We start from the raw sequence: 8,169 nt of genomic DNA on the forward strand, positions 1-8,169 counted from the left end.
TGTGCCATGTCATCCCAGACATACCAGCGAGACGTGTCTTGATCTATAAACCATTCGGAGGCTACTCCCGTAAGGCTTTCCACAAAATAAGCCATCAACAATTCTTCATTTTTCCCGCACCTCTCAATTGATTGCAATACCTTTTCAGGTGGGCTATGGGATCTCCATGTCCATCGTACTTTTCAAATTTGGGAGTCTTGAAACCAGGCGGCAAGTGGACATCGGGGAACATACATAGATCTTTGAAGGCAACACTCTTTTGACCTGCCAACCCTTGCATGTTTTCCAACCATCGTTCTAAGCTTTTCACTCTTTGGGTCATTTCTTCCTGTACCATCTTTCGGGCAGGCTTCTCAATTTTTGCAGGAAGATCAAACGAGTACGAGTGGTACTGAGGAGAGTGGTACTGCTCTTGTTGTGTCGCAAATTGTGACTCATGACGAGGCCGTCCTTGACCACCGGCCCATGCTTGACACATTTCGGTCATTTGCTGTTTCAATATTCTATTTTCCTCAACCATAGTAGACTCTCGTTGAACCCTCCGACCCTGAGTCTCTGGAGCACTTGTAACAGCTTCGATGTTAGTTGTCATTTTTCTTTGGACTTTGTGTTGGCCGCTTACCACAAACCGACCACCTCAACTTTCTTCACAATTCAAAACAGAACATGTTAGAATGGACTCAGTCGGTCCTTATGTCAATATATCTTTTTCATCATTTTTTCGATTTTTCATTTTCTTTTTGTTGTGGTCGAATCTTATGGGGATTGCCTACGTATCATGACCCCGCATGAATCAGACCTTGCGTAGTTCGGACAATGACAATAAAAGATAAACTAATAAACATTTTTGTTCAATTTTCATATTAAAACAAACTGGGTTTCAAAGGTTCGAAGATGACCTACAAACTCGAAAATCAAACAAACCGCATATTTTAATCAAAAGATTTACAAACTCAAAACAAATGGCCAGCTTCCTTTCTCCGTTTGACAAATGCAACCGAACGGTTATTTTTGCAAACATGGCCCCCTCCAAATTCCACATGAATTTGAGGCCGGGGAGGATTATTTTATGACACTTTTCAAATTTGTCCGTTCTTTTACGAAAATAGTCTTCTGACAACTGAAAGATACTCTAAGGCTATTTCGGCAAGAACAGTTTAAGACGCGGCCGAAGCTGGCTCGGCTTATTTTTGACTAAAAAAAAATTCAAACGGTATTCATCTGACCGCTGACTCTTTGTTTTTTTTTTCAAATTACAGTGAAAACGTGGCGTTGCAAACACGGCCCTTCAGCGCCTCGGGGACGAAGATTTTTAAGGCTGTGTGGGTCAACTTGACCAAATCTTAAAAAATGACCCAAAGGTGGCTGTTTATGCAAAGTCAGCCTTCCGGCGTCCCTTTCGGGAACATTCGGCTATGTCTTGATAAAACAACGTCACCCGACTTCTTTATGACGGAATTAAAATTTGACATGTTTTTATTTATTTATTTGTTTTTTGGCTATTTTAGCAAAAGGTGGGGTTGGACCCGATGAGGGTTGCCTATGTATCTCACATCCGGTGAGAATCAAACCCGCGTAGTTCGGGCAAATGAACTATTTTTGAGAAGACCCTTAATTATTTTCAACATTTTTTTAGCAAATAAACAAACTATTATTTTTCATTCATAACAAACAAACAAACAAACTAACATAAAATATTCCTTCTTTTCTTTTCTTTTCTTTTTCAAAATTCTGGCAGAGTTTCGACACTACTTGGACATTGTTTTTTTTTCTAAAAATAAGTAGTTATATCTCTACACTGTTATTTTCTCCCCTTTTCACGATTTTCTAATTTTTGGAAAATGATGACAACATACAAAATCTTTTGAATTTTCATTACAAAATCTTTTGAATTTTCATGCTCTTTTTTTTTATATATATATATATATATATATATATATATATATATATATTATTATTATTTATTATATTTTTCAAAAATGTGGCATGGGGGACATAGGGGATTCCAAGACTTCTTGGATTCCGCAAATGTTCTCCATGTGCTTTTTCCAAAAAATGAAGCATGGGGGACATAGGGAATTCCAAGACTTCTTGGATTCCACAAATGTTCCCCATGTGCTTTTCCCAAAATGTAAAGCGTGGGGGACATATGGAATACCAAGGCCTCTTGAATTCCACAAATGTTCCTCATGCTTTTGATTAAAATAACACCATGCTGGAAAAACGTGCGACTTTCTTATTAAACGTGATCAACATAACAAGGTGTGTCATTTGTCCGCAACTATCATTGGTCCGTCAATTGACTCATTCACCCTTGAATAAATACAACATGTAGCACATAGGATGCTAAAAGATGGTCTATTATTTTCAGGTTGCTTGTCCTAGACGGACCCAACCCCTGTGTTGAGTCCCCTAAGTCAAATGCACATGATGCAAATAAACACTCCTACTAGGGATCCGGCATGTGGCTTTGTTATACTAGGTTCAGAACCTGGGTGTTTGTTCTAGACCTGGCTTACCCGAGCGGACAGCTCGAGCCGAGGGGGGCAGCGTACCGGGAATACAGAAGCTTCACCGGCTTAGCAACTTGTCCGAACCTCGTTCTAAATTGCGATTTGACACTATACAGAAAAGAAGTCGTACGAAGTACACCCTTCTTCATGATTCAGAAGACTCAGAGAGGAGATGGGTTTCGGCACAGTTTATATACAGTTCACGTAATATCAAAGCGGTAAAAGGCAACCAATTAGCACATTTGAGCCAAAACATGTAACAAAATCAGATAAAACCAAATATAACAATTTATATAAGCTCGAATTTCTAACCCTGAACCAGTGGTTCTGGATGGAATCCCCAGCAGAGTCGCCAGAGCTGTCACACCTCCTTTTTCCGCCCCGCGAGGGGACAGGGGAGTTTTTTCCAATTAAAGGACAATCGAAAGGGAGATTTATTTATTTATTTCAGAGTCGCTACTTGGGAGATTTAGGGTGTCCCAAGTCACCAATTTTAATCCCGAATCGAGGAAATGAATGACTCCATATTACAGTCTGCGTACCAGAAATCCGGAAAAGGAATTCTGTTAACCCGGGAGAAGGTGTTAGGCATTCCCGAGTTCCGTGGTTCTAGCACGGTCGCTCAACTGTTATATTCGGCTTGATTATCTGATTTTACACCAATATGAACTTATGTGCAAATTTTATCTTTTAACCACTTTAATATTATTATTTTTAGAAGAATGTGAACATCGCTTAAAACATGTCTTTGGACTGCGTCACATGAAATGCACCCACAATCCGGAACATATTTTATTTGATGTTTTGGGCTTTGGATTTGGGTCGCATGAAATGCACACCCAAGCTTAAGAAGGTAAACTATTAAACACGCGCCTAAAAAGACTATCGCGTTATTATTTTGGGGAAGGCCGTGAAATTCGCTAAAACGACCCTCCTGAATTCTAGATAATTTTAACACAAGTATTTACTGAGGGCCCCGCAATTTGTATTTTTATTCGGCGAGGCTCATCTCATTCTTGTTTTTAAAGGAATTTGCAACGTCATGGAAATGCATCTCCGACCACGTCACAATCAATGTACCCGTGATTAGAGACACATTTCGACTTCGTTGAGAGTTGGATTTGGGTCACATAAATGTGCACCCGAGTTCAAGGAGAATAAATTATTGACGGCGCGTCTAAAGCAACTAGCGCGTTATTATTTTGGGTAGGGCCGTGAAATTTGCTAAACGGCCCGTCCCGGAATCTAAGTATTTAATATATACATTTAGAGGGCCCCGCAGCTTGTATTTTTATTTGGCGAGGCTCGTCTCATTTTTATTTATTTATTTATTTTTCTTTTTTTTTCTTTTAGAAACAGGACAAGGCTAAAATAACTACGTTTTTTGCTACTTCGCGAGATCATGGGTTATAAATTGAACTTATTTGATGAAGCGAGTATTTTTCCGCGGAATTAAAATTGCTACTATAATTTCAACATTACTACCACATGTATAAACAACTATTAAGACAAACTAAATAATTAACACCTTTCAGAATATGTGCAAACCCCTATTATGACAAATATTTGGATAACAACAATTTAAACATGAAGAAACAAAATGTCAAATAGCTACTTAAAATAACGAAACAACGGAAAAGACATTCATGGCCAAATTTTAATACCATACGGAGTTAATTATCAAAAATAACAATTCGCAATCATCATGTATGTATGTCTCGCGCAATTTCACGTACTATCCGCATGAACTAGGATTGTATTTCAACAAACTCCTATACATATTACTAAACAGCAAACATGAAGGACACGGGCAGAGATAACCTACTTGAGATTAACGTCCGATGCGTTGGACCTGCGACGAAACCTCAGACAACAACCTCGGCATACCGGACCTCGACGAACCAAAGACGACCTCAATGGAAACTGAAAGCTCGACCCAAAACTGTCAACAAACGAGATGATGGCTGCTTTTTGGATTTTCTCAACGCAGCAGGTTGGTTGTGGTGTTTGGACAGAACGGATGAAACAGTGGTGGTGGGTCGACGAGGAAAGCAGCAGCGGCTGCTGCTTGATAGCAGCTGAGGCGTGGGGGGGTCGTTTGGCTTGAGGAAGGAGCAACTATGGAGGGTCGTTTGAGCAGTGATCGACGACGGAGGGAGCTGGAGTTCCGGCGTCGGGGGGGGGGGGGGTGCGGTTGCGACTGGCTTCTGTTCGTGAGGCAGTAGGGTTGAAGGTGGTGGTGTTAGGACGATGCAGCAGTAGCTGCTACTTGATAGCAGCTGAGGCGTGGGGGGTCGCTTGGCTTGAAGAAGGAGCAACCATGGTGGTTTCACGGAGGTGGTGAAGTTCGGAGGGGTGACGACGGGGTGATGGGCTGGTGCGACTGGTTTGGGCTACCACGGGAAGAAGGTGATGGGGAAGGTTGTTTTGATTCGCTAGGGTTTTCTGGTTTTCTTCTTCTTTTAGGAAGATAATGAATAGTGGTTTTTTGGTTTTCAAAAATCTGTCCTCCCAAAATTTCAAAAGTCTCCCCCCCCTCCAAAATCTGTCCAGTCCGTGTATTTGTGTAGCTTTGCCAAGAAAAATGAGCCCCACACGTGGTGGGGTTCAAGGCTTGTGTCCCCCACGCGTGGTGGGGTTCCCCATGTGTCGTGTTCCGTCCGTGTTCCCCACGCGTGTCCCTCATGTGTGGTGGGCTCGGATTATTATGGGCTAGGTCCGAAAATTAGGCCTAACACCGGATAGTTTAAACCCGAATATTATTCTTTTGCCCGGACCTGATTAAGAATACGACGTTGTTCGACTAATCCTATGTAAGCAAAATAGCTACCAAAATAAGACTAATATTTAAACAAAACTATATCTTTTTTTAATATTTTTCAAGATTAAAATAGCTACGAAATATTAATAAAACTTATTTTTTTTTTGTAATTTTCGTTTTTATATAAAGATAAAATATAAAGTAATATTTTGTATTTTTTCAAAATTTAAAATGACTACAAAACATTAATAGAACTATATTTTTTTTGGTAATTTTCGAAATTATGTAAAGTACAAAATAAGGTACTATTTTTTGTATTTTTCAAGTTTATGAGAAATACATAAACTAAAAATTTATATATATATTTTGTAATTTTTTTTTCTTTTGCGACGAAATAAAGTAAAAATAGTTAAAATGGCTATATTAGACCCAATTTCACATATTCACGCTAAAAATGTGAAAATTCTCGGGGAGGGTCAAAAATCACGTGTCTACAATCGGAATCAACAAATCCGCACGATAAGAATACAAGAATGTGAAGTTTCCTAAGGGTCAGTCTTTTATGTCATTTAACTATTTTTTTGGCCATAAAAAGTTATTAATATATATAATATTCAAAAAACCTAGGTAAAAAAGATACTTTTCAACGAGTATGGCAGGAATTTGTCGAAAATAAACAGATGCGCCAGTACACAAATTTGAAAAAAATTAGAGATTGACAGTGAAAAAAGATTAGAGGTGATTTGAACTGTTTTGGAGTCGAAATTTATAATTGAAATTGAATTGAAAATTTTCTCTGCGACACATGTATAGGCAGCAGTGGGGAATTTTCCGCAATGGGCGAAAGCCTGACGGAGCAATGCCGCGTGGAGGTAGAAGGCCCACGGGTCGTGAACTTCTTTTCCCGGAGAAGAAGCAATGACGGTATCTGGGGAATAAGCATCGGCTAACTCTGTGCCAGCATCCTCTCAAATATACAAGGGATACACATGTATTTTACACGCTCAAATATACAAGGGATACACATGGATACATAGCTAATCATCTTTCATGTTCATACTCAACTTCGAATTTGGCCCAAATTTTAATTTGAACCACCTAAAATCTCCACCAAATAGTCCAAAAATTAAATTTGAACTTATTAAGATTCATTGAAACAAAATTCAATTTTGAAAAATTAAATTTTCGTACTCAAGCGATCTTCAATATGGAATTTAATGGTTTAGTGCTCCGATTTAGATTGTTGAAGTTAGTGGAATAGCTTATACTTCACATTAAAATAAAATAATCAGTAGAAGAGAAGCAAAGTTGCACAAAGAGAAGAAAATTACTTGAAAGGAACATGAATATATAAAACTAGGGGAGTAATTGGCGTTATTTGATTGATCAAGTGATGTAATTTAATAGGGATAGTAACTTGGGCGTTAGGAACATGGAAGCATCAAAACAGAGAAGCATGAAATAGAGGAGTTTAGCTACTTTATAGCTAAAAGGCAAAATACATAAACAGTCTCTGTCCATAATGATTAACTGAATATCTTAACTTGACATGACCAGACAAACACCTTTGCTTTGCTTGGCAGAAATATATTCTTTTAAATGACAAATCTTGTACGTTATACTCAGATCTAATCGTGTAAAGATCTTTAAAATTAAATTTATCTTTTTTTTTTTCTTCCTAAAATCAATATGGACCCCTCCTAATTTTTAAACCTCCTCCTTCTCCAATTTCTCCTCCACATCTTGTGCCGTCCTCTGCCCCAAACTTTCTCCATCTTTCCCCTAGAAGACAGAAAAAACACAACTTCCATCACTATCCACAATTAAGCAAATCCAAAAATAAAAAATCTCCACTATTACACCACCACATAACCACTAACTTTCTTCAATCTCCCTTATTAACCCCAAATCTGAAAAACCAAAAAGAACCAATCTAAGACCTTCGAATGTGAAGGCAATATTCTTCATGGAGCTCCAAAAGCACGGATTTGTATAGATCAGAACCATCAATAGGCTTACATCATCTGTGTAAAGCTTTGATGAAACTGGAGTCATGGCTGCCGGCGGAAGTTACTGGAATAATGAAAATGGGAAATAGAAGAAAAACCTGAGTGCATGTTTGGGGTACAGAAATTGTGACTTCCAGCGGAACCTTTGCTGCAACGTACTGTCAGATTTTGCCTTTTAGCCCTCTTTTTTTGTTGTTTTACTTGGCTTAAGTAATGATTTTGGTTGGGAGGAGGAAAAGAAGGGTTTTTTCTTCTTTTATTAATTAAAAATTATAACTATTTCTTAATATAAACTATAATTTGTTTAAGAGATACATGTGTCACTCGATAATTTATCAGTTTGACATGTCATCAGCGAGGCTTGTTGTTCACGAAATACCTATGTCAAATAGAAGTGTTGTTCAATCGATCGTGGTGAACAATTTAAAGGGATTATTTATATATTTTGCCTAGTTAAAATAATAATTTAGGGACAATATTGTTAGCTTATATTGCTGTGGGCTGCCAAACCAAGTAGTTCTCTTTTTATTTATTGGCAATTTAGGGATTGAGAGCTCTTCACTTTTAAAGCAGAATATTTTGACGTGTATTTAAATTAATCAGGTCTCAAAACGAATATCAATATCATACAAAATCAAAAGGTAATATACTTTCTTTTAGAAAGTAGTACAAATTTTCATTTGCCACTAAACGCTAAGAATGACGTACTTCGAAATGTAAAAGTTTAAATATATATTTAGTGTGAAATTAGACATATATAATTTCCTTCAAATTTTCTAGATAAAGTTTAATATTAAAACTAATAGCCGAATAATATCCGTAAACTCTATAGTCTCTTTGAAAAGTGTTTAATCTATTATTTTTAGATTAAGCAATTAAATTAATT

The 8,169-nt window shown here is 37.7% G+C and overlaps 1 long non-coding RNA gene across 1 annotated transcript; it reads right to left on the bottom strand.

Moving 5' to 3' along the window:
- Positions 1–6,733: 6,733 nt before the first annotated feature.
- On the bottom strand, positions 6,734–7,898 carry LOC107798992 (uncharacterized). Its single transcript, XR_012709225.1, has 2 exons — positions 7,382–7,898; positions 6,734–7,056 (listed from the first exon to the last, which is right to left on the bottom strand). It is a non-coding gene; the product is annotated as an uncharacterized LOC107798992 (long non-coding RNA).
- Positions 7,899–8,169: the final 271 nt, after the last annotated feature.

The sequence above is a fragment of the Nicotiana tabacum genome, chromosome 5 (assembly GCF_000715075.1).
Source record: "Nicotiana tabacum cultivar K326 chromosome 5, ASM71507v2, whole genome shotgun sequence".
Taxonomy (NCBI): Eukaryota; Viridiplantae; Streptophyta; class Magnoliopsida; order Solanales; family Solanaceae; genus Nicotiana; species Nicotiana tabacum.